At 38.2% G+C, this 26,007-nt stretch overlaps 1 long non-coding RNA gene across 1 annotated transcript in view; it reads right to left on the bottom strand.

The window, feature by feature from the left end:
• The window catches only part of LOC116184163 (uncharacterized), a 45,104-nt gene continuing 19,097 nt past the window's right edge, over positions 1-26,007 (bottom strand). The window contains exon 3 of the long non-coding RNA XR_004148909.3: positions 1-133. This is a non-coding gene — a long non-coding RNA (uncharacterized LOC116184163). The remainder of the gene's footprint in view (positions 134-26,007) is intronic.

The following is a 26,007-nucleotide window of genomic DNA, read 5'->3' as shown; positions in this document are numbered from 1 at the left end:
TCAAGGAAGCAGTATTTTCTTACAAGAATGTGGTGGAGCACCTTCTTGGATTCTTGATCTCCAGAAGATCCAGGCTCTGCAATCCAGCCAATATGGATTCACCCAGATTTTATTGCATGCAGATTTTTCCCATCTAGAATAACAATGAGTTTACAGAAATGTCACAAATGTATCTTGCTGATGGCGCTTGCTCCCATCAGATGAGCATATATTGCTAACTTAATTCCCACAAAATGAGTAGTTTTCTTCACTATTTTTTTCTTTTTGTAAGAGTTTCCATGTGGTACTAATAAGTACTGCTATTTCTCTTCCAAGGGGATGCACTTTTGACTCCAATAATTACTCCCATTTTGTCCTCTTTGTACAGCTACTAAAATAGAACTGTTTCATTTTTTTTCCTAGATGTTCCCCAACTTTCTGATAAATTTTGCCTGTCTTTCTGTCCCTTACCTGACTGATACACCCTTAAAGTTGCAGTTCTCTCCCAAAAGTCAACCAGTTGACAGAAGGAAATGTGTTTGTGGTGTTACAAAAGAGAAATAATTTGTGTGTCATGTTCCTCACAGGCTGCTCTGGTCTCTTCTAACCCAGTTTGCAAAAACATCCCACTGCTGAGTTCCTGCACATCTTCTCTGTCACGCAGTGTCTTTTTACACCCTAGAGAATATTATGGTTATTCTTTTTCTGACAGTTTTACCACTTTTTTCCCTGTCTTTCTGTTCATCAGAGTTGCTACAGTGCACTGTATTTGAAAATACAAACCTTGAGCAAGAAAAAAGCCATTCAATTGTATTTTACTGATCTGAGGTCATGGGGTGGTGTTGTATATGTCAACCCTGACCAGTGGATTAAATACCCCATATCTGTTTATAAGTCAGAGCTTTGAAAACTTTAAGGTTAAGATTCAGATTGGCTCAGATTTTCGGCTTCACTCTTGAGTCTCTAGATTTGCTTTTCAGTGTAGTTTGCAGTTAATTATCTTACAACACAAGCACTTCGGAAATTGCTACCATACTACTAAAGACACTGAAACTCTGAAAAGAGAGTCTTAATATTCCATGCTGACAGCTATTCTTCAATGCTTACTTCCACTCCACTCTTGGTTGGTTTTTTTTTTTTTTTTTTGGAGCACAGACAGAACAGCTGCCTTTGACAATGGAAGCTGTTATGATCATTTTAGTCTAATTTCAGAAACATTCAGTCCTATTCCAATAGCTCTATCAGTTTTGTCTCTGTCTGTGCAGACAACTCTGTCTGCAGTGAGTGCCATGGTGTTGGGCTTCATTCCAAATAATTCATTCCCAAATGCACTCCACTCCCAAAACAAGGCATGAGACCAAGAAAGAACTACCTTACTCCTCATGATGCAGCTGAAGGTGCATCATGCAAATAAAGAAATCCATGCATGACTCAGAGTCCTGCCACCCTTGTGAGTCAGTAACTCAAATATTTCCACTGTTATCATGGAGAAAGTCAGCATACCCAACCTCAGATGAAGCTTCTGCTAAACCTTCAAGCAGAAGCAAGCCATGTGTTTTATGTTGTAGGAATCTCATTCCTGACATAATTATCCACCAGTTTAAAACGCAGACATAATTATCCACCAGTTTAAAATGCAGTTCAGTAGGAAGTAGACACAGTGCTCCACTTAATTAGGTGTGACCTTTAGAAGCACCATCACGTGGTGGGTTGACTTTGGCTGGACACCAGATGACCACCAAAGCCGCTCTATTCACTGGATAGAATCAGCTGGATGGGGGAGGGAAAATATAAAAAAATATTTGTGGGTTGAGGTAAGGATATAGAGATATCACTCAGCAAAACACAGACAAAATAGATTCAGCTCGGTGAAATTAAATTATTACCAATCAAATCCAAGCAGAATAATGAGAAATCAAGCCAAATCTTAAGATATCTTCCACACACCTCAGTTTTCTTCCTAAATTTAACTTCACTTGTGCTGTTTTTTTTTTTCTCCCCCACAGAGGGGGACAGAAAATAGGGACTGTGGTCAGTTCATTATGTTTTGTCTGCTAATTGTTCATCCTCAGCAGGAAGACTCCTCACATTCTTCCCCTGCCGCAGTAGTTGTCCATGGACTTCTCCAACACAAGCTCTTCCTGCAGGTTGAGATTCTTCACAGTCTGCTCCACATGGGTCCCTTCCACGGGGTGCAGTCCCTCAAGAACAGACTGCTCCAGCAAAAATCCCCCACAGCTTCACAATTCCTGCCAGCAAACCTGCCCCACTGTGGGCTCCTTTTTCCATGGGTCCACAAATCCTGCAAAAGCCTGCTCCAGTGTGGGTTCCTCTCTCCATGGGGCCAGAGGTGCTGTCAAGTCTGCTCCAGGATGGGTTTCACATGGCATCACAGCTGTGGGAATCCAGGGCTTCCCCCTGGCTGCCCTGGCAGGTCTGGGACCCTGGCAGGGGTCAGGAACCCCCCTGGACAGAGCCCCAGAGACACTGGCTGTGATCTCTGCCCATGCAAAAGAGTTTGCAATCTTACAGGATGAACTACCAGCTCTGAGGGTTTGATATAAGTAATAATTAAGTGTGGCATGGGTGAAAAAGTAAAATTTTAGGATTCTAGACTAGGGGTCCAAAGGGGACAAGATGGAGGAAATTGGGTGTGTCTTGTCCTTTTTCTCCTCCTTTATGCCCTCCATGTCTCACTGTGGTGTTGGCATTTTTCTGTTGGTTCAGGCTGGGGACACACTGTCCAACGTAGGTGACAGATATTGGCACGTTCTTGTAAATGCAGCCCAGGGAGTTTCTGGTATTTAATGTTTGTCACATCCCACTGAGGGCAGAGCCCCACACGCTGCCCTGCAGGACAGAGTTGGGCAGGGCAGCAGAACATGTGAGAGATAAACAGAATAAACAACCTGGAAACCAGCACAGAGCAATTATGGCTTCTGCTTTGGCAGCGGGGCTGACAGACAGAGACTTTCTACAATCTCGGAATGATCAATAGCTCAGATTCCAACACACAGCCTCCTTCAGGTATCCAACTGCTTCCAGCGTGGGGTCCCCCATGGGCTGCAGGGGAATCTCTGCTCCAGCCACTGCAGCACCTCCTCCCCTCCCTTCTCCTTTGCCCTTGGTGCTGTTTCTGTCACATATTCTCACTGCTTCTCCTGCTGAAGTTGTCTTTTCTTTCCCCCTACTTCTTAAACACATTATCCCCAAGGTGTTAGCACCTTGCTGATGGGCTCAGCCTTGGCCAGGGCTGGGGCAGTCTCGGAGCCAGGTGGCATTGGCTCCATCAGACATGGGGGACACTTCTGGCAGCTTGTCCCAGAATCCATCCCTGTATGTCCTCCCAGTACCAAAATCTTGCCATGTAAACCCATTACACAGCAACATTAGTAAATAATATTGTAACAAATAAATTTTTTTTGGCAGAATAATAATGAGAAAATTATAACAAGTACTAATATTAAATCCAGAGAAAATAATTTGATTTTGACAGCAACAAAGCAAAAGGTATAGCTGAATGCCCCCCAAAAGGAAATAGGAATTTGTCTAGCACAGTAGCAATACTGGCTTTTCCTTTTTCTTACTCTGAAAAAGTAACAGTTAATTTAACATAATCTAAAAGAAAATTGAATTCCTATAAGCTACTCTCAGATAATACCTTCTAGCAAAACAGTGTATTAAAGGGCTTTTACTACTCAGTTTTTTCACAGAAGTAATCTAGGAATCAGATTTAGTCCTTCAAGTACACTACAAGACTAACCCTGAAACCTAGAATACTGCAAGCAAACTGTTCACAAATAATATTGTTCACTTCCCAAGCACATGCACCTTTCAACAGTTGCTGCTAAATATGGTTTACTTTAGTGAGGCTAGGATGTTACTTTCAGACCTCATAACAGAATAGCAAATCTACATTATAAACCTCATTGATGTCTGGAAAAAACCTACTTATTAGCAGACCTCCTTCCTACCTATTCTTTCTCCTTTCTCTCACAGGCTTATCTTATTTGCACATCTGAAATTAAATTAATTCTAACCTTGCTAGTGTCTACAAGACTTGATCAGCAGAACACATATCCAAATAGGATTCAGAAAAACATTGATTTACAATTACATAATTACCCTTGTTAATGGTTTACTTATATGTGTTAGCAACTTTGAGTTTATTCTTGCATTCTTAGCTGGAAAAAAAGTATGAAAAACCATTTAATAGATCATGCCTTATGCTGCAAACAAAGGCACGGATGCAAAAAGTAATCATGCTTGACCTCTATATTGAAGGGATGATAAGTCACCAAATTCTTAAGGACTTCATCCAGAGGAGTCAACTTCTTTCAGAGTAAATGGTATTTATATCTATGCAAGCTCAATCCTCTTGAACAAATGGGATCACATTGCTAAGCCTTTTAAGTGTCTATCTATATGCAATGCTGGCTGAAACCAATCATCCCACAACTCATTTCTCCAGGCCTTGCAAATTGGACTTGGAAAGGCTGAGAGAGGGTAAAGGGTGCACTATCATTGGCATACAATATGGTGAGGTCAGGTCTTTGGCTGCACTGGGAAAGTGTCAAGGGGCAAGGGAATCTGCTAAGCCAAGCTATGGAGGTGATAGCTGTTGGTGTGGCTCGTGACACAACAGGGACACAGTTCTCAACAGCCCTAGGCATGGCTGACCTGAGCTGGGATCATCCACAGTAAGTGCTGAATGGTGGGTTTCTAGCTGGAAACATACCCCTTCTACACTACCATGTGAATTAAATGGGCCTTGGACTATTCCATGGCACTAAGGCTAGATGCCAAAATCCAACCCGTCCTGCAAGTGATAATAAAAGGGTTTTAAAATCATGGGGATTAAGGGTTAAAAGGGAAAATCAGCTTAGTAGGCCCTGGAAAAATGAGTTGTGGGATGACTGTGGTCAGTAACCTAAGAAAGATCACAAGAAACTCATGTCAATGTATACAATAGAACAATATAAGTTTAATAATTAATATGTGAGTTATGTAACGGTAGAATAGAAAATACGTTCAGCTCGAAAGCCACATCCGAGTCAGATTTGGGTCTGTACCCCTGATTCCCAGAGCTCTTAATAAAAGCATCTGCAGATAATCATATCCCATGATTATGTGTGTTCCTGAACGCTAACACAAGCAAGATGTTCACATCAAAATAACCTTTTGGGAATATTCTTACCACATATGAATTCCTTAAAGGTGCCTTAGGTTAATGATAGTGTACTTAGAAATGTGGAAAAGTGAATTATATTGCCCAGGACTTTTTTTTTTTTTTCTGCATAATTTCATATACAGGTAAAAACAGCCACGAAGCCCTCTAGTGAACCTCTACCCCTCATTTGTCATGCTAAAAAATGTGCTTCTATCCCTTCTCCACACAGCTGAATTTGAATCTTTCAGGTCCTGACACAGTTCAACCCCAACCAGTAAAAAAGCACCAGCCAGGTGCTCACCCAGTTTAATGGCACAGAAAGGGGTGCAAATGAGAGTGGTGATAGTAATGATAAAAGCATTAGAATATACAAAACAGGCCATGTCCAACACAATTCCTCCCCACTTTCCAACCAATGCCCAGACAGTTCCCAAGCCATGGTCCCTGGACAGCTTTCAATCTAATTAATTTACTGAGTGTGGCACAAATGAATCTCCCTTTGGCCAGCTGGTGTCACCTGTGCTGGCTGTGTCCCCTCCCAGCTCCTCGTGCCCCACCAGTGAGCAGGCTGGAGGGCCTGACTTGGTGTAGACATTACTTAGCAACAACTAAGCTCATCAGTGTGTTACCAGCACTATTAACATACAAAATTCACAACACAATACCATAAGAGTAAAATGGGAATAAAATTAACTCTATGAATAGCAATAAAATTAACAGACTGCTGCCTCCAGCCCCAGTGATGATGATTCCACCTCTGATTTCACCAGACAGGGGCTTCCTACATCAAATGGCCACCACTGACCTCTGATGCTAATGTATGAAACCAAGCAGCAAAATACACAGCTTTGTCATCTAGAGATGCTCACAAACTGTCTGTATCTATGAGCTGCAATTTAGGAAAAAATTGCCTATGAAGAGAGTTGAATTGAATACAAAAGGCTGGTTTTCTTTCCCCAGTATGCTGTTTCCATCAAAATCACAGAGCTTTGGGCTAAGTCAAAACATTCAGAAAAAATGTCATAAGAGCTACTTTTTTATACTTTTCTTCCAGCATGGTAATTTTTTTACCAACAAAAACAAGGATAATGTATTTGAGATGTTTATGATTAAACTTTTTTTCCTGTGTTGTTATCTTCCTATTTCCCAAGGATTAATTGTATTTGGAAAGCAACTTTCCCTCTTAACTGTGAAATTTATCTCACCTTAGCATAAGCACACACATAGATTTTTGGAGAGTAGGACTGAAAGCTATGAACACAGACTTTTCTCCTTCTAGAAAATTAAACCAAAATTCATTATTAAACCAATAAAGGTTGTGTTAGACAAGCACCAAACTTAGAGAGCATGGGAGACCACAGTGCTGAGTATTTAATCATCCATATTTCAGAGGCCTGCCCTTTATCAACTTGGTAAATAAGTTTAAAACTTATGGCTTAAACCCACTAGTCACTTCCAGAGAGCTGTTGGTAGGTTAGAGCAGAAACAGTATTTTCCTGATGTACAGTTTCAAAATTCAGCATCTTTACGCCCTGAAGTCCTTTTTATTCTCCAGAAATTTTCAAACAATCTATTTTCAAACTATAAGATACCAAACTTTTGAGGAAGAGCAGGCTGAATGGGATCTAAGAACTGTCCCTCCCTTGAAGAAGAATTAGGGAAAGGTGAGATCTGCACCAGCAGTCTTTTATCTTGGAGATAATAGAAAATCCTTGGTTGATACTAAAGCTTCAAAATGTTGGAAAATCTCCAGGAGGAAAATGAGTTTCCCCATTGAACTTCTTACACAATTTGCATTTTACCTGCTGATTCAGATAATTTTTGTGTTTACAGACTCCAGAGGGATTAATTCCTCTAACCAACAGCTGTCTACTCAAGCTTTGCAAAGTTGTCTTTTCCATTTAGCAGCACACCTCTAACACAGCCACTTGTCTGTGGGCCTGATTTCTTTTGTCCATTAATCTTTTTTGTTGTGGCTGTTTTGTTTTTTTGTTTGTTTGTTTTTGTTTTTTGGTTGGTTGGGGCTTTTTTTAATTGTTGTTGGTGTTTTTTTTTTTTTTGTTTTGTTTGTTTGTGTTTATATTCTTTTATTTTTTTGTTAGGCTGATATATATGCACTGAAACTCTATGACTGATGTGGTTAAAGTCAGGTTTCCTGACTGTTTCCTCTGCTCTTTCCTTCAGACAATTTCACTACATATTAACCTTTAAATAAACTCATAATTTTCATAGTATTTTGCACAGGGAAGACTGAAACTATAGTTAACAAATTGATCTAGCAATGTCAACTTTTAGTTTCTATTTATGTGCAAACTCTATGTTTTTTATGTGGTAGGCTATTCTAACACAGTGTGTTTTTATAAGCCATTATAATGTTAACTACTAGATAATATCTGAAAAAAATAGGCAATTAGCCACAAAGTTGATGAGAATAGACAAGCTTAAATCTTGTTAAATACTTTCTGACATAAAAGAAATTGCATGGAAACAATTAGACAATGCATTAATAAGCAGATGGATTTTCTTCCCACTTTTTCCTTTAGAAGTTTAATGTGTTTGACAATATGTGGAGAAAGCCTTCTTCAGTACATGAACTCATGGGTTATTACAGAACTGACACTGAACACTTGTAAATGGGAGTGTTGTCACATTGCATGAACTGCAGAGGAATCAACCAACAGTAGAAAACATTTCCCTTTGTCCTGCACAGTCCACAAGATTGCTTTTTCTGCAAGTTTTCTATATGTAGAATTATGCAGTCCACTAAGTTCTACCCTTTTCAGAGAGCTAGCTTTGACCTGATGTAAATCTTTGTAGTTTCATTTATTGCAGTGAAACTGCCCAACTTTGTGTGCCAATGGCACCTCAGCCAACAATATATATTAATGCTGTTTTCACTGTGTTGTATCTGTTTCACAAATTGGTCCAACAGGTTAGAGAGTAAACACATTATGCAATGTAACCACAAGAAATACTACCAAACCAGGAACATAGCCCAGAAGTTCTGACATCTGCTTTTAGGTGTCCTAAAGGGGATCTACAAGACTAATTACTTGTAGATTATCGGTATGTTGTGATAAAAAATACTGGAGAATACTCTGCATTCCATGTATTATTCTAGTAAAAGCTATCTAACTTCTTTTACTAAATCAAAATAAGTCCTCAAAAATACTGTCTTTTAACCATGTCCAGAAAATAAAATTAATATTAAAATTATCTAAAACATCATATTCAAACCAAAACTGCAAGATACTGGTAATAACTGTGGGTTTTTAAAGAAAACAAAAAAGGCCAGGAGAAAATAATCATTACATAAAAAGAATCAATACTACAAGAACAAGTTAAAAGCTAGTCATGGAAACAGCTCTGGAGTTGAGAATATACCCCTTGAGGGGGGACATTGGCTCCACTGGAAGATGCTTTTCTGTGTGAATATCTTTAGTCTTTGTTACATGAGTGGGTGAGAATGTTGGGACAGCAGTGATGCTGTTTGCCAGCTCTCAGGATGCTGATGCAACATGTGCCTACTTTTATCAACACACTGAGCCACAAGAGCCTGCAATATCACCTTGTAGTTCTATTAACCAAGATGTTTAGATGGGCAACAGTTTTTCCTGAGAGTTGCTTAAAATTATAAGAACCAAATAAAGGAGAAGGAGAGAGCTCAAATACTCCAGGCTTTGAAAGCATTCAAAGAGAAGATTGCAGATTTGCCTTGATATGACACACTCTCTCACACTTTTGCTTATCAGGGTGTTTAAATGCATTGTTGATGCACACAAGCCAGGTGGAGTGACAACCCTAAACCAAAGAGTTTGGTTTACTCCTCAGATGGAAATTTGTACAATTACGGTACGTTTAGTTCTCCAACTGAAACACCACAGCTTTAATTTTTTTCCATACCCATTATTTAAGCAAAGTTCAGCTTCACAAATTCATCAGACATGAGTGTGCTGGAGTAGGGGAGGGCACTCAAGAAGGGTGTTAAAAGAAAGAATCAGTTTGGGGGTTTTAGCAGGAGATCTCTAAATATAGTCCTAAATACTTGGAATTGTCTAATAAGCATAATTTCAAATAGTATAAGGGTAACATGGGTTAAAGGGTCATTTTGTGTCATTTTTCTCCATTTCATATGCACTTTAGCAAAGTGGGTAACAAGCTAAATTGTGCTGACCTTTATCAGAGACAGGGTGCAACTGCTGAAGGAGAAGTGACATTGCTACATGCCATGTTTTCATTTGCTGCTGCACTTTCCAGGCTTCCTGGTATCACATAACCACACTAATGAGCACATCAGCTCAACACACTTACAAATCCCTCTTGAGCCATTCTCTCAGTTCCAATTGCAGGGGCGAATGCAAATGCCAATCCAGGATGCATGCAGGAAATTAGACACGTTTTAATTGAGAAGCCCCTGAACTATGTATCATCAAAATAAGAAAGTCTTCACCTAATTATATTCCATGCTGTCATGACATTTAACCTTGTGAGACTGCATTGTCATGTCATGACAACATGCTCAGCAGGCTTCATAAATGTCATTGTATGAGGTACCCATAGTGGTACGTCAATATAGTTAAGCTGAAAGGTGCCCATTTAGGAGTCTTCCAATTTGCTTACAAAGAGAGGGATAAAATCGAAGCCATTCATCCCTTGATTCTTCTTAGGAGCAGTTCTACCACTTTTCAAACTCATGACAGAGTTTGCTGGGAGCAGTTACAGGAGGGGGTAGATAAAGGTGAATTCAAAGTCCATTCACAACAGCTAAGAAACATCGACTTACCCTCAGGTAAGAACTCCCTATCACAGCAGTAGATGTGACTCTCACATATTCATTTTCCTCAATAGGCCAATACAAAACTCAACAACCCTGCAATTTCCCCTTCATTTTCTCACTGACAGTCTAGGTCTCAAAGCAGGTACTGTATTCTCTTTCTTTCCTGCATAATTATCAGAGGCCATTTTAACACTGCTAAAAATGTCTTTTTCTGCTAAATTATGCTAATCTAATATTTAAATATTTACACGTAATAGAAATTATGTCTCAATCCTCTTATGTAAAAACTTCTGGTCATCTTCAGCAGCTTCACTGCTGTTTTCTGTCCCTGACACATCTTCTCTTAATCTCTCCAGAGCTTTGACTTCAGTTGTGAACAATGAGCCTGATGTAGGACTCTGCTCTGTGGAAAGACAACAGTTAGAACTGGAAAGAAGGAGCCTCTTCATCAGTTAAGCAGGAAGCTTTGTTTACCATTTTACCAAGTTTCAGGTGCAAACCCAAACCAATAGGAGTTTTTTATCCAGGTAAACATGTGAAATCTGCTTTCTCCTTCCATCTGGACCTGCATGGAGTTACAGTCAGAGGACAAACAGCCCAGAGAACACATGGATTGTCAACTGAGCACCAATTCAAGTGCACAGCAAGTGACACACACAAATGCTGTTGCTTTTGGGAGGTGTTATGGATATTACTTCCCATACAATGCAATACAGCCTGTCCTCAGTATTTTCCTCATAGTTCTCATAATTTCAGGTAGCTGCAAAAGACTCAATTCACCACTCAGTTTAGTGCACACCTAACCTTTTAGCCCACAGATACTTTTATTGCCTTTGATGGAACAGCTGTTCATAAGTTGGAAGTTTAGGTATCTATTCAAAAGCCTTGCTGAGTTTCAGCCACAAAATTTTACCCTAGAATAAGTAAATAGTATAGTTGCATTGACATCTAATTAATCATCCCAGTGTATGTTCACACCTGAAACAAACAGGAAAATAAACAACAAAAAACCACATTAATCATCAGAAAAAAATAAACCAGAATAACACCAAGGGCTTGTTTTTGCTGATACTTTACTAATGGCAAGATCAATTTGTCAGTAGTATGTTATTAGAAAAAGATTTTAATTATTTGTTCACAATGCCTGCGTTGAAAGGGTTATCTCACTTTTCTCAGCTCAAAGTTTAATTTTAGATATAAAAAATGTGCTGTCATTAGTCTATCTGTGAGTTATTTAATCATAGAGCTAGCAATACATAAAATACAGACAGTGATGAAATCTTTCCTACATCCACCTTCTAGAGATTCCGATTTATCTTGCAGATTGCAACAGATAAGAGAGTTAGGCAGTAAGCCAAAGAACTTCCAAATCCTCTCTTTTCTCAGCTATTTGGCTGGAGCATTGAAATAGGGGCTAGAACAGCAACCCAACTCACCTTTCAGGAGAAAAAAAGTAGCCATTTTCCATTTTTTAAAGTTTGTTTAATGTTGAGAGCTTGCACACTTTCTAAGCCCAGAGGCCATGGTCAAAGAGGCAAGCAAAATCCCAGCACACTACTAGGGTGAATTAAGTTTAGGCTATAAATCCTAAATCAGTGGACAAAACTAGATTAAAATATAAATGCATTTTTCTAAGAGGTCAGAGGGTCAGATGTCAGGAAATTGGACAAATAAATAGAGGTGAATCTGAGTAAAGTGATAGGCAAAAACTAAGGCATTTTTCAATAAAAATGATAATGAGCAGTAGCTTATATAAGTCTAGGAATAATAAATAAAAGGGCAATATGACAATACATTTCTGTAGTTATTGAATAAAAGACTTGGGAAAAAAAACTTTCCAATAAGATGTTGAGGAAGTATCAGCTCTGGCCAGGGATAGTTGAAACAAAAGGGGGAAAGTTATTCTGAAACCAAACAAGTCTTGAAGTCAAACTTATACATCCAAAGGACATAAAGGGGGAAAATTCACTTGAGACATTGATGTTTCATGGAGATGCCACTCGTAAAGGAGGGAGTGATTTGTGTTACATACACGTGGCTGACCAGTGTGCCTGCAGTTCCCTCAGAAGCTCATACTGGACACTAAGGGCTAAACAGACCCAAAAGTTTCTGTGCTACCAGAGATGATTGGCAGAATCACTGATTAGGTGAGGTTGGAAGGGATCTCTGGAGTTCATCTAGTCCAACCCCCTGCTAAGCCAGGTGACCTAGGGCCAGCTGCTCAGGATTGTGTCCAGTTGGAGTGTCTCCAAGAATGGAGGCTCCAAAAATTCTCTGGGCAATCTCCATTAGACCACATTTCTCAAAGACCGTCCAGCCCCTCATCGCCCTCTGAGTAAAGAATTTCTTCCTCATATCTAATGTAAGCCTACTCTTCCAGTTTAAAACCATTCCTGTTGTTCTTTCCTTGTGAAAAGACCCTCTCCAACTCTCTTGTAGGACCCTCAAAGTCCTGGAAGGTCACCTCTCTACTGCTATGAGGTCACCTCTCATTCTCTTTTCCAGGCCAAACAACCCCAACTCTTTCAAACTTTCCCCACAGCAGAGCAATGATGCACACATTGAAGCTGTGAATTGATTGTCCCTAAAAAAATTAAAAGACCCTTCTTAGTGACTGGCTAGTTTAAAGTGTGATCATATTGTGATCTATGCACACACTGTCACACATGATAAGGTATCACGTGGACCTCAGGGAAGTCAGGTCAATATTTAAATTATCATAAAGCTAGCCATACTTATGGCCTCCACTAGACCTGTGATATAGATTTGCACTTCCTTTTTTCTTCTTTTGTTACTTAAAGGTGCTAAATCTTAATATCATAAAAGTTGAAGAGAATTTTAAAATCTTTTCTGGCTGATAAATATAATTGTCCATCAGGTAGGTTTCCGGTTATAGAAAAAAATTATCCTTCAATTAATGAAATTAGTTTTTGTTCATCTATAGTGAAACTATATTTTGATTCCCAGAATATTTCATTCATTAGCATTTTCCATAAGCTGTTAGTGATAGAAATTTTATATGTCTATCTCTAAACTTTTAATTTGCAATGTCTTTGAAGATCTGTCATGAAAACTCAACTAGGCCTAAATCTTGGACATAAAAGGTTTTGCTTGAATTTTTGTAATTGAGTAGTGCTATAACATCAGAAAAATCTATGACTCAAGTAAAAATGGAAATATCTTTGTATTAGGCAAACGTCTTCACATATTGGAATCCAAAACAAGACTTTTCACATTTTGCAAAACATTTCTAAAATATTTCAACCAGTTGATTTTTAAGATTGCAGCAAAACTTTTCCTTGTTGCTGTAGAGATTGAAATAGGCATAGATATAAAAGCTAAACCATTTCCATAAATATTTCAAATACTAGATAAGGTAAGGACCTGTCAGCATTTCTTTAGCAAACCATAATTTTCAGAGACTGTGACTCAGAATGTGAAAACTTCCCTTTGGACTCCAAATCATCTTAAAATTAAGGATGGCTCATTCAGTCTGACAGAAAATTGCTTCTTGCAACTCTGAAAAAATACAAAATTAAAGTAAAACTTCCTACCTCCATCCCTCCTTGCAGAAACTATGGATCTCAAATGTGGGGCTGATTTTGTAAACTATATTCCTGTACCTTAGCTGTATCTTTTTACTGTAAAGTGGAAACTGTTTTTCCAAGCATCCCTAACATAGATTAGCAGTTTTGGATAAGAATTAATATAGGTTAAAGGAGAGGAAATAATCATATCTGGCTTGATGTGTATTCATTCTTTATTTTTAACAAAAAAATTAACAAGCATTTGAGAAGGTGGTGTGAGCTTTTTACCTCTGCCAGCCAAGTAATTCTGCAGGAGTCTGTCTGGCTTTTTAACCCTTCTTTTAAAGAGATTTTGTTGTATTGCATGGCTTGTGCTATTACATAGCTACAGAATCTACAGAGAACATCAGATGCCCAACAAACAAGGCATCAGACCCAAGAACTCCATTCACAGCATCAGCTCACAGACCTGTAATTCTGGAAGGAGGCTCCAACCTGTTTCTCTGTTGTGATGTTGTCTACAACTCCATTGGATTTAACATCATATCCCACTTTGCTTTGTTCCTTCTCATTTTAGGCACTGTCATGCCTAGGTAATGCTATGAAGGAGAAAACACTTCATGGCTTTAAAAAAACCTCAATATCTCAAATGTTCAGTAGGTATTGAGGATCATGAATAGACTGTGCAGAATGGTGAGAAAAGTTTACTTTGTCATAAAAATATTTAGCACCTCTTTCTTGCACTCCCCACCCCAGATGTCTCATCAATCACCAATCTCACTCAGTAGCTGTTTAGCACAACTTCCTGCTTCAGCTAAAACATGCATTCTGTAATACATTGGCAAAAGTTCACTAAGTGGAATTGAAATATATCTTTCAATAAAGAAGTAAGCATTTGTATTAGCGATTCAAGATTTCCACATTTGATATACTGAATTTTACTTCAGTGATACCTGATCAAAAAGGCCAATGCCCAGGATCTCACTACCATTTGTCAATCTCCAAAGCACCAGAAGTTGTAAGCAACATTACCACTCTGAGCATATGCAATTGCATACATAAAACTCAAGTAATCCTCTGACTTTTTACCACCTCTACTTGAGAGCTCCATTTTGCTGAACTCATTATTCCAAGTATTAACTGATAGAGCTGAACTGTATGTGAACCCCTTCAAGGCAGTCTCAAATCTATCTGGGATCAGCAGCACTGGCTTGGAAGCCACTAAATTCCCTCTTCTCTGTAAGTAAAAGAACCAAGAAAATTAGCACAAGGTAATAGTCTTAGCATACTATTCCACATAAATTAATGATAAGTCTTTTAAGATGTGGTCAAAAACATCTTACGTAGCAAAAGGTTGGTACTTCAGCCTTTTATTTAGTAATAGTGATACCCAACTTCAAAAAGAAAACTAACATCTCAGCAGGAAGAAAATCATTATTTGAGATCCCCTTCAAAACTTTACAAAGCTACATGCTGTCTTGCAGAAACAAGTATCATTATTCTACATGGTGTGCCCAGCTACATATGCTATGAAAGCACAAAGTGACATTTCAGCATTTTTGTAACGTGTTTAAAAGGAACAGCACAATGCTCTGTATGGAGCTAGTAACCTTATTAATGATATTTGACACTTTTCTAGCACAAGCCTTTGTTGCAGTTGGTTATAACTTCATGTTTTAAATATTGAAGCTGAACTTTAAACTTACATTTAGAGAGAAAAATAGTGTGCCATTTTCCCACAACCAAAAGACTCATTATTTTTCTTTTATCCAAGCTGATTCTCCTTTTCTTTTAAGACAAGTTACTATCTCCAGGGTTTAGGACAATGGCTTAAGACCTGTGGATTTTATGTCTACATTTGTTAGTTGTCTTCCTTGTCATCTCTGCAGCAAGGGAAGAAAAAGCCAAATCTCTGAAAATTTCTATTTCAAATCTGCAGAAGTTCCTTAATACAGGTAAGCTCTATTTTTTCAGAAGGTTTTATGCATGTTGAACTGTAGCTCTCTTTCCCTTCCCCTGAAAGGTTTTAGGATAACAGAATGTTAAGATTTTGCTAAATTGGATCTCCTCACCTCATTCAGTAAACATGATGACCATCTGAGAATGAACAAGGATTATGCATCAAAAGACTGCTGCTTGTGCAAGCCCTGGATACTTGCCAACTGCTTTAGAAGGTCTGAAGTCAAGGTTGCAGGAAGATGCTTTTTAGAAAAGGGATTATTTAGTGGATAGGCTACTTAAACAATCCAGTAAACCCTCCAACACTTCTGGTGAAAATGAATTTGTCACAGGCTACTCTCTAGTAAGCAGTCATGGTTATTTGAAGTACCTGGGAGTGCTTTTATATCAATTCTGTAATTGAAACCTTTGAAAAAGGGTTTGAATGTAAGAAGAATCCTGTATGCTAAGTAACCTGAAGATTCTTGCCTTCAGTTGGCAGCCCAAACTTAGCAGATGCTTGGTTTTGCCTTCTTGGGCCTATAAAAACAGATATTAATAGCAGCTGGCCTCAGCTAGGAGCTAAATTCATGAATGCTTGCAGAACAAGTTCCTCAACAAATTAATAATTTTCAATTCAATACAAGGATCAAGGAGGTGGAGATGTGAAGGCAATATTAAATAAAACATTCATTGAAAAATGCTAAGGTCTTAGGGGAAAAAAATACCACAATCTATAATTACATAACTGTACATTTTATTATAAAAAGCAGGCAAAGGTGGTAAATTAAGGTCACAGAAGCAAACCTAATTCTGGCACTTCCTAATTTCAATATATTTGACTTTGCAACCTCAACGTTCTTTTACTATTGGATTTTTGGATACAGGACAGGATATTTTTGTAAGACAGCCAAAATCAGCTATGTGAATAAATGTCCCTTGCATACCACAAATATACTGAAATCTGTCTTTTTATCTCATTCAAAAAAAAGAGAGTAAGTCTGCAAGTGCTTGTTTTGGAGGTTGGAATTTATTTGTTTCCAATAATTTAGTTATTAGTGTCAAAGTGTGTCAAATCCCTCTGCTCTCTAATTTCCACTAAAAAACATTACTCAGAGAAAACTCGTTCTGGACAGTGTGAAAGGGCTCCATGAGCATGAGAATCTCACTAGGGTCAGAAAAAACCTCTACGAAGTGACTGGACTGGCTGAAGTGTGGCTCATGAGTTTTTAAGGGAGATAGAGCAGGGTACTGAGTGAGGAGGAGGACTAGAAAGTCAAAGAATGAAAAGACTGTATTTGTGTGGTTAGAGCAAAAGACAAGGAACTAAAAAGGCAGCCAATTAACAGTGGAAGCACAGGCAAAATTTATCTTGGTAATTTTATTGATGATGGCTGTAATTTCTTGAAACATTCCAGCTTGCAGAGTGCATGAGACATTTCATGCTCGCAGGCTTCAGAAGCAGCTAAAAACATGAAACATTTTATAAGTCCTAGACTAAAGATCTATCCAATTTCCTGTCCAAATTGCAATATCTTACATATACAAATATGTTTAGCTATTTTCAGAGTGGAATTTTACCTCTTTAAGGACAGAATTTAACTTACCCTACTGGAGTGGTTTCAGGACTTAATGCAGTTATGCAGCAATACTTTGTGCTCAATGTTTGATTTTCCTTGAATTTATGAGTCAGTTGACACTGATCTTTCCATCCAGCTCAGGATGCTTCAGTTAATGATGGGTTAAGAGGGACATGCTCAGCATGTTTTTAAAGCTGGGCAAGCTTGGTGCCAGACCAGTTCCAGAGATAGGTAAGAGGAAAAGGAGTCTGGAGGAGACCTCCTAAAAATTTACTCTGTAACAGACTATAAAGCTTTATGGGATAGCTGGCATGTTCCTATGGCACAGAGCAGGGATTTGGACATAACATAGGTGATGTAACCCCTTGAAGCCAAAAAAAATTTGGCCAAAACTACCATACACATTATGGAGACAACTTATGCCCTAGCCTACAATATAAATTCACCTACTTTACATCACCTCAGCAGTTATTTTTTAAAGTCTAGGAAATGAAATGCAAAAGCCACTCAAAGCAACCCTTAAATATGAACAACTAGGCTTTAAATTAGTTAAATATTTAAGTGCATTCACCAACACTTACATTAAAGTTGCTCAATTTATGTGTTACTTGTTGGACTAGTACCATAAATCAAGAAGATTTAGAAAATGAAAAAGTTTATGTTCTAGCAGTGACATGATTTTGGCATTCATAGAACTTTCTATTCCTGTTTCCTCATTAAAACATATCACTTAATATGTATAAAGATGCTTAGACAACACTATTACTTGTCAAACTGATAAAATAATTCACTATCACTAATGCTTTCTACACTTGCATGTAAATATTCCTTTTTATAAACATCCTTTAAATAATTGCATCTTAAGATTTCTGAATTTTCTTGCACATTGGCAAGAAACAGCACATATTCTTAGATACTAGCACATTTAGTATTCCTAAAACCTTTTTTTACTTGCAATGGATCTGCATTCTTCATTTAATTTGTCATTGGATGAGGACCACCTGCAGCACATTTTTATCCTAAAGGATCCCAAAACTAAATGGAAACTAAGTGATCTGCAAATCAGTAGGAGTATTTTGATAAACTCTGAAATGCAATCAGCTGTGGCTTGAATTGCAGTCATTGTTTAGCAGTACATGCCTACCACTTTACAGCTTGTAGCAAGTGCTGAAAAATTGTACCTTCCCTAATAACCAAAGATGCCGTTGGAAATTAAGTAGGTAATATGTCATTAAGAGATCTGGAGTTCAGCCAAGACAGAGAAGCTGATTTCATTACTTTTCTGCTGAGTCCCAAAGAATACAAAGTGACTTGAGGAGATCCTCAGTTCTATGTGTTAGTCAAAGAACGGCAACTCTAACAACACACTCCACACCAGGCTGATTTCAGTTGTGGTTTTTCTATTTTTATAAAGCCAAATTAAAAAACAATTATTCTCCAGTCCTCATTTGGCATAATTCCCCAAAAATTATGGAATACAGTTTTAAAACCACCAAGTAGATATAGTTGCCCAAGTCTTAGCCTCGAATATTGAAGGTGAGCACTAAAATTCCCTGTGAGGTTATAGATTATCCCCTCCCCAGAACACCCTTGTGTCACAGAGTTTCTAAGTTTTCTTTCAAGACTGAAACAAACATTAAAAATAAGTATTTGTGTCCAAATTTGTGAATAGAATAAAACAATCACCTAACAAGACTCTTTAATTCTCTACATTTCAGAGCCTCAGCATACTCAATAGCCATACTCTAAGGTTTGCTGCATCTCAGCAGTAAATAGTTGCCCCAAAATTAAAGGTAAATTCTCTTCAGCAGAGAGGACTGGCGGTCTACTTTTCTGAAGGAATAATAAATACAATAATTCCATCACAAGGGAAGTGTATAACTTCCTAGCAAGCTATTGTTGAATTCCCTCAACTACGGAAATTCAATATTTCAGGAGAGACTGGAAAAGGCTTGTACTCAATAACCATTGTATTCATATTCTTACACTCCTATTCACCTTTCTGCAGCAGTTTCCAGCACCAATGCTCTGCACAAGATCACTACCTCCAACATTTGAGATAAAAACCAGAAGAAAACAATTTGTCAAAATGCATCACAGCTGGGAAATGGATGACAAAGGACTACAAAATGAACGTGAACAAGGAAAGAATGTTAATAACTATGGAAAACTTGATCATGGTGTCTGAATTTTTTTTTTCTGTTTGAATCACAAGATTCCTAGGGAAGACAAATACTGTTAATGGCAAATACTCCAGCCAACAAGAAAAATACAGTCATGCACATGCACAAGTCCCAGAACTAATGCACTTGTTGTATGGGCAAATGATAGCCCTGCACCACCTGAAGTTAAAGAATCTGGAGCACCCATATGCATCATCTCCTGAAAGAAACAGCAGGAATTGTCTTATTCTAGTGCTTAAAAAGAGAAAGTTTGTCTTCCAGTAGTTTCAATAACAATAGTGATAGAGGAACCATGTACAATCTTAGAGTAACTTCACGAAATGAAGACCAAGGTCTTAAAGACAGTGAACACCTTTTGCTTCTGTCTAGAAGCTAAATACAGCTTTAATTCTTTACTATTTGCATAATTAATTCTGGCAATTGTCCTGATAGATATTATTATCATTGTTTTTCAGAGGGAAAAATGGAAGAGCTAGCTGAAGATTCTCCTATAGACACAAAATCTCCAAAGTAGATAGCTTTGAATCACTGAATTATTTTTCCTTACAGCTCCATTTGCTACAGATGCATTCCTGCAGAAGGGAACAGACACATTCCTGGCCTTCAGTGTTGCAGGACAAGCTAGAGCTGTAAACATAATGTACACATGGGCTGAAGCCAGGATTTTGGATGCAAGCTCTGATGCCAGATCTGGGTTCAAATGACACTGATCTCCAGATTAAAACCAATAAACACTCAAATCTGTAGTCATAAGTACACAGATGGTGCTGCCCATATGTTTTTGTGGCATACACAGGGGAAAATCCAATAATTTAATGTGCACTTTTTCCTCTTCGTTGGTATGATAATTAAATTCCCTGAGAACACACTCAACAGCTTATGAGAGAAGGAATCATTCGGAACTTGGTAGCATGGACTTATTTAACAAGCAAGGGAAGTGAGAACTGCTACGATTTGTAGAATTTACATGATGACAGAGCAAATCTTAAGCACAGCATGTTAACTCCTGGACACGTTGTAGAGACTAAGGAGACAGGATGAACTGTTGGATATGGCATTTCATTTCTAGATCACTGGGCTACATTATTGAATCAGCCCAAGGTGACAGAATTATTTTTGTTACTTACTTACAGAGAAGCAAAGCTTTTTGTAAGAGTTCAGACACTGAAATAAAGAGGACAGTTTTTCTTCCAGGTTTATTGCTAACACTTAAAACAATGCTTCCATTAAATAAGTATTTTAACACTTGATCAGCTCAAGGGGTTCATTATTTTCAGGCTGTGTAATTAAGTAGATTTTTAGTAAGTATTCTCTTCCTCTGAACACTAGACCCAAGTGCTACTTTTGGTATTTGCTGGATGCTCAGAATGTGGTAATGGCACTTGGAAGAAAGTTTTTTGTGGAGATAGCAAAAAATTGTGGCTCACTTCCCGTGCATTTATGTGAAAAACATATTCAATAAGCATTTCTCTTCTTTTTTCCACTTCAGGTTAAGAGCTTCAAATGCAAGCTAGTCATCCTAATATATTTTAATATATGTAAAATGTCCCTATGGTTCAAATAAAATATATGTCTATGAAGAATATAGTTTTATTAACTATGTACAAAAAATAAAGGAAATTTATCTTTGTAAGACCTGCCAACTTATGAGTCATCAAAGTCATTCCATCTGATTATTGTATGATGCAAAGCCAATTTGTATATATTTATAGATTTATGTTAGCTTGCACAATAGTATATGACCATTAACATAATACACAGTAGGACATAGGGGTTGTTTATTACAGACCTAATCTTGCCTAAATGTTTTATATACTGTTTGGGAAACTCTATTTATGAATAACTCCTTCCAAATGTATTCTTCCTGTTTATTCTGTTATTGTATTCGATGGGCATTTTCTAAGGAGCTCCAGATTAGCACAATTCTAGCATTTTTGTGCATTGTTACCATTGAGAAAACAATTAAATTGCATTCCACATATGTCAGATGTCTTTTTACTTAGGTTTTTCAATTTATATGTCCACAAAAAAATCAATCAAGATTGTACTTATGTAAAATACAAGATATGTCACTGGCTAAAGCCCATAGTGAACCTTTTTTGTTGTTTTTTTTTGGTTTTTTTTTTGGTTTTTTTTTTTTTTTTTTTGTAAACCTAAAGCACTGTGTTTTTTCATGCCTTTTTCTTTTCTACCATCAGCTTGTTAATGAGTGTGTAAAAAATGTTAAGGTTGACTAAGATGCAGAGAGATGTACAAAAGCACATTTGAGAAGAGAACATTTGGAGTAACAAGTATGCGAGGAGTCTGCAATGCTGGCCTTAGGAGAATAACTAAAGAGTGGTAAAATCAAAGGAACTACTGCCCTGAGCTAGCAGTTCTTCTCTGGAGAGAAATACATCTTAGGGGAAATAGCCACCTTCAGGAAAAAAAAAAAATCCTTTTAGGGCTAAAAAAAAAATGCTTCTTAACAAGCTATTTACAAATAGCTGCCTATTTAGCATCCCTGCAAAGCCTAGAGAAAAATACACTGTTTTAAAAAGACCATTAAGACCACAATGATTGGGTATTCACAGTTAAGAAATACCGTTTTAAAGCTCCTGTACTTCCTCCAGCTCTTTTACACATGTTGCATTATGATGAAATCTTTAGTAAACACAATCAGATGACATTTTTCCCCCCCCAGGATCCTGCCTAATGCAATGCACAGGATTCAATGCTCTCCATTAATCAGCAGCTATTCAATAACTTTATCCCCATTATCTTCCCAGCATCACCTTTTCCCCCAGTGGCCTCAACACTTCTCCAGCTCTTCCTGGAATTCAGAAGCCTGCTCCCAGCCTTCAGAAGTCATGGCAGTGCACCACGTCCCACCAGATTCTGCCAAGAAGAAGAAGGATCAAAAGCCAGGGAACCTCAGGAAAACGGGAAGCTGGACAGGACAAACACAGATCTGAACCAATGTGGTTAATCAAACGTTCTCCCTTTATTTGAGATAAGATGGTAGTTTATATAAGCTTCTACATAGTTTACAAAAACAAAGACACTCTGATTGGCAAGCTAACATTGTTTACCTTTTCCTTAAGGTGGTCAAACTTTTCACACTGCAGTTCTTCTCTAATTCATGCTCGGATATCTCATTACTTTGTAGTTACCTTAATATAATTTCTGTCTGCACCACAACTGAATTCTCACTGCATCAAAGGCTTCCAGGCCCCATCAAGGCAGCTCATCAGGCCTCGTCTGAGGGGTGGCTCAAACCTCATTCCAAACATAAACCATGACCTCTGTCTCTCACAAATTCTGCAACAGGGGTCTGCTGGTCGATCTCCTTTGCTGCCCACTGTGAGGGGAGGTGTGACTAAAAGATGACAGAGCTCTTGAACGTTTCAGTCCTTTTCCTCTCAGGGAAAAGGACCAGAGTCATACTGCTAAGGGCAGGGGGAGATTTCTGCATGCGCCAAATTTCTGCCTGTGGTCCACCTCCTGACACAGAGCAAACATTCAAATGGACATCCTTCATCTCTCATGACAGCACCAGCTCCCTCCTCTGTAAGGGAATCCACTTCCAGCCACACTCAGGGAGAACTGGCGAGCCCAGCATACCCAGATATAAAATGCAAATAGAAATACAACTTCACAAAGTGCTTCTAAAATGATGGTTTCCATGAGATGCCAAGCCATAGGTGACACTTGCTAGGTTTTGGCAAGTCGTGAGATGTTTATGGCCTAATTTTTTTGAATGTTTCCCAAACACACTCCAGGGTGTTGTGTAAATTGTGACAGCATCCTGACCCATCTGCAGCATGGGCACCCAAAATGTGTGCTAAGTTTGGGTTTGGGTTAAGTCATTCAGGTATCTATGGTAGAGACAAGGTGAGAACATATTTTTTTACAGAGCTTTCAGTGTCCTCTGGCCGTTTTACTGTCCCATCTTTTCTTCACTCCTCTGCTTTTGATTCCTCACTGCATGCCTTTAAATAAATGAATCACAGGGTTTTATGATAAGAGCTGCTGTTCCCACATTTGCAGAACAGCTGGATGGAAAACCTTGTGATGTTACTGGTTCTGGTTAGAACAGCCACAAAACAAGTTTATTTCAAGACCTAGATATTGCCTTCTATTATCAACAATTACATTTACCTAACTGGGCATTTCAGCATTTTGAGAAAAATATGATAACCCTGGCAAGTTTTGGTAGAGATTTTTATATTCTTTTAATGGTGGTTTTCTTAATGGTAAACTGATGAAGAAAGGAAGTTTCCAGACCTCTCTCTCTCTCTCCACTACCATAATATTTCCTTTATGTCTTGAGAGGAAGAGAGGGGTTGTTGGCTTTTTGTTTTTTTTTAATGTTCAGGGTCTTTTGTTTGTTTTGGGGGTTTTGTGGGGTTTTTAATATATATTATATTTATATATATATATATATATGTATATATATATATATATATAACTTATCACAATTATGAGCTGCAACTCAGAGTTCTCTATTACCATCATGCAGGAATATTTCACTACTGACACAACTCCAAGTTAGTTTGATTTACTGTTACTCTTGTAATTTTAGGTGCAACTGCTCCTCCACCTCTGCAGCTTCACTGTAAGGAATGACAACAAAAGTGATCCTGTTTTGCTCACTACAAATTTGAAATTCAGAGGAGGGGGATAAGCCATGAAGAACTGTGTTAATTAGGTGATGGACTGTGGATAGAAAATACACTTGGGAATTACCAACATTAAAATACTTGGGTATTGTTTTATCTAAAGTAGGCTAGCTGTGGAGAAGGAATTATGTACAAAGTTTAAGTGCCTTAATTGCTTTGGAGATCTGCTTTTGGGCATGTTTAAACTCCCTTTAGGCTTGCGAATTTCTAGAATCCTCAAATTTAAATTGAGGGGAAAAAATAAAACAAAAAATCATAATCCTCCCCCTCCTCCAGATAATATTTTCAGACTTTCTCAGATCTAATTTACATCAGTGAATTAAGCCTGTACCTTTCGAAGTGTAACCTACATGCTTGCTTAAACTGTACTAAATTGCAACACTGAATTTGCTATTTTCCTAAGAAGAACTTCCCTGTTTTTCATCATTTAAGGTACATGCTACTCTTTGCATTCTCAGTAGGATGGTGGCAGAGCTGAAAGAATGAGAAAGAACTGTTTTAATCCCTCATAATCTCCCTAAGCATCAGGTTCTCTAGGCAGCTTCATTATTAGAAGTATCATTGCTCAAACTTCCTCTATTACTAAGTAATTATTTGAATAACCCATTTTGCTTCAGTATGTTCATAAATCATTTGTTTTGGGGATTTATTTTGGCAGCAAATTTAAGGGAATTCATCTGCTCAGACTAGAAAAAACTCATTTCTGGCTTGCTTTGCAAGCCTGGTACCCTATTAGCACTCAGTTTAACAAAATATCTAAGATAGAGGAAAACAATTTCTCTAGACACAGTGCAAGACTGAATCACATCTCATTTACACTGATGTAAATAAGAGAGACACTGAAAAGGAAGAATTTATGGCACTTTAAATTGGAACAATATTTAGACTTGAAAAGCTTTATAATGCCTCAGTGTTGTAGCTGAAAATACATGTGTTGAACAATCTGCAATGGCAAAAAATAATCAGAAATAAATTTTATCAACTTTTAAAATAAAATCTTAGAGAATTTTCAAGGGAGTCAGAACAAAAAAGCACTCTTTTGCTAAGTCTATGACAATTTGATAAAGACTAGTCACCCCTACAGAAATCATAGTGATTTTCTCTAACCATCCCTTCAGATGGGATTCAATTAGTAAAATAAATGGAATAAAGAGAAAGGAAAAAAAAAGAGAAAGAAACCCTAAGAAATCTTATTATATGCTATTAAACTCAATAAGGCTTTTCCATCAGAGAACATCAAGTCTTATTTCTGGTAATCCCTGTGCTGTAGTAAATCAGGACTACAGAATTCCAGCAGAATAAAATTGCAGTAAGCAGAAACCAGAACTTTGAGTCATAGTTTGACAGTTTGGCAGCTCTGCCCCCAACAGTCTGAAACAGGAACCTAAAAGGAACACACTGAGCTGGGTTTCAGCAGATTTTGTTCCACCTAAAGGAAACAAAACACAGGCAGGGGCATGGATCATCAGCCCCACTGCCAGCAGAGCCCCTCTTATCTCCAGCACCAATTTGACTCTCTCAGTTCTATTCCCTCTCAAGTCCAAGCTGCTCCTGCTTTTTTTTGCAGTCCTTCTGATCCCTAAAGCTGCAAGGATGTGATCCCCATCCCAGACCTGTCCTGTGGTAGAGGATTTTCAAAGGGTGTGAGAGAAAGGGGCTTAAACCCTGTAGCACAGAGGTGCCACATTTATCAGTCTTTTCTCAGGCTGTGGGGCACAGAAACTCTTCCCCCCGTGCACCCTTAAAAGGCAGCCTGTCCCTGAAATTCAGCTTACCTTAGGCAGAAGATGGGCAGCAAGCTGAAGAATTTGGCAAGCCACGGTGCAAGTGAACACCAGTTTTAGGTAAATATGTTTTGGAAGGCAGGGAGAGGGTGTGTGATAAAGGGATTTGTGGATCTCTGCAGAACCAGACCTCCAGGCTGTATCTATCACAAACCCTTCCACCCTGATATCTGCCTGCAGGTTTGGAATTGACGCAGTACAGTGATAGTATCCAGAGGTCCCATGCCACACACAACTTCAAACATACCCATCCATACATTTATATTAGGATGAATAAGTAAACATAGCTACTCCTCAGAGGCTTTTTAGGACTGGAGCCTGATATTTCTGTCTTCAGGAATATGACTCCTGTCCACTAATAAGCAAGAGAGTGTAGAAGAGATATCCTGACTGAGGAAACAGCAGAAT

This window comes from Lonchura striata, chromosome 1 (genome assembly GCF_050655825.1).
Source record: "Lonchura striata isolate lonStrDom1 chromosome 1, ASM5065582v1, whole genome shotgun sequence".
In the NCBI taxonomy this organism is placed as follows: domain Eukaryota; kingdom Metazoa; phylum Chordata; class Aves; order Passeriformes; family Estrildidae; genus Lonchura; species Lonchura striata.
The sequence above is the reverse complement of the archived record's forward strand: the minus strand, read 5'-3'. Positions and strand labels throughout refer to the sequence as shown.